This window comes from Sphaeramia orbicularis, chromosome 4, assembly GCF_902148855.1.
Source record: "Sphaeramia orbicularis chromosome 4, fSphaOr1.1, whole genome shotgun sequence".
NCBI classification, from domain to species: Eukaryota; Metazoa; Chordata; class Actinopteri; order Kurtiformes; family Apogonidae; genus Sphaeramia; species Sphaeramia orbicularis.
Genome location: NC_043960.1, coordinates 48,944,193 through 48,945,119, shown reverse-complemented (window position 1 = coordinate 48,945,119; position 927 = coordinate 48,944,193).

Genomic DNA, 927 nt, shown 5'->3' with positions numbered 1-927 from the left:
GACTTAGAGGAGACACTGGAGTTTCAGAGAAATGAACTAAAAACCACCTGTCAGACAAACTGACGTCAGTCCAGAACAGTAGCTCCTATCTGAAAAATTCTTGCATGTCAGACTTCTGGAAGGTTGGACCAACATTTGAATGTATAAGTGATGAAACAAAGTCAGAAGTGAATCAGCAGTGAGTGTACGAAGGTGGAGTTAGTCAAACATGTGAGTGAGACAAATGGAACACAGGAGGGAAGGAGGGAAAAAGCAGCAGTTGTTGTGTTTGGAGGCCCACAGATCAAAAACTAAACACTTTAACATTCAAATGTCAACAGTCTGGGAAAGAAAAGACATTTTCCTACATTTTGATCATTTGTTCCTGTAACCCCAGAAATATGAGAGTTATGATGAGTTGTTTCTAGACTTTCAAACCAAAACAGGCTCTCCAGTCTGTTTGAGCAGCAAGATTTCAGCCAATCAGCTGTCAGCATGTGTGTGCATGCGCACGTTCATCTCACATGGCTCCTATAGATCAGACATGTGACTCAATAGAGTTAAGGCTGTAGTACACTCACACATTTCTCGCATAAATTGCTGTAATTCGAAAACCGTACATCGTATCTCAAAAATTTTTTCACAGGAGTGTTCTGCTGTGTTTTGTGATCGCTTCAATATATAATATGTGGGGGAAATGTCTAAATTGAATTTTCAGTTTCAGACTTCGCAACTTCCAGGCGTATAAAATAAAAACTAAGATAGTTATCACAAAAGCGCGAGATCACTTTTTTGAGAAGTGTTCACTCTATCTTCTGGCGCTATTTAGAAGACGATACGACTAACGGTGTGATCGGAGTTAGTTTTAGAAATTTATTTTGAAATGCAAATTGCGAACTCCTGTGTGAGCTAGCTCATAGGTGTCAGCGCGTTTTGGTGGGCTAGATT